Source organism: Brassica oleracea, chromosome C3 (assembly GCF_000695525.1).
Source record: "Brassica oleracea var. oleracea cultivar TO1000 chromosome C3, BOL, whole genome shotgun sequence".
NCBI lineage: Eukaryota > Viridiplantae > Streptophyta > Magnoliopsida > Brassicales > Brassicaceae > Brassica > Brassica oleracea.
In genome coordinates, this window is record NC_027750.1 from 60,652,059 (window position 1) to 60,652,527 (window position 469).

A 469-nucleotide genomic window follows, 5' to 3' on the forward strand; every position below is an offset into this window, starting at 1 on the left:
AAAATCGGTCACGACGGAATCGATGTCCGAAAGTCCTCAGAAAAACCGAATCTCGGTTAAAACTTCAAAAGCCGAGAAAACGAATAGCCGAAACGGATCGCCCAGCGAGCTCGACCATGAGACGAGCCAGCTCGCCCGGCGAGCACGACCATGTTGCCGGTAGACTCGCCGGTGAGATCGGCCGCGACATGAGCCAGCTCGCCCGGCGAGCACGACCGTGTTGCCGGTCGACTTGCCGGCGAGCTCGGCCGTGACACGAGCCAGCTCGCCAGGCGGGCACGACCGTGTTGCCGGTCGACTCGCCAGCGAGCTCGGCCGTGACACGAGCCGGCTCGCCCGGCGAGCACGGCCATGTTGCCGGTTGGCTCGCTCGATCGTGCCACGGATCGCCTTGCCCGGCGCGGAGAGCTCGACCGTGGCACGGATCAGCTCGCCCGGCGTGCGCGGCCAATTCTCCGTGGACCATTCC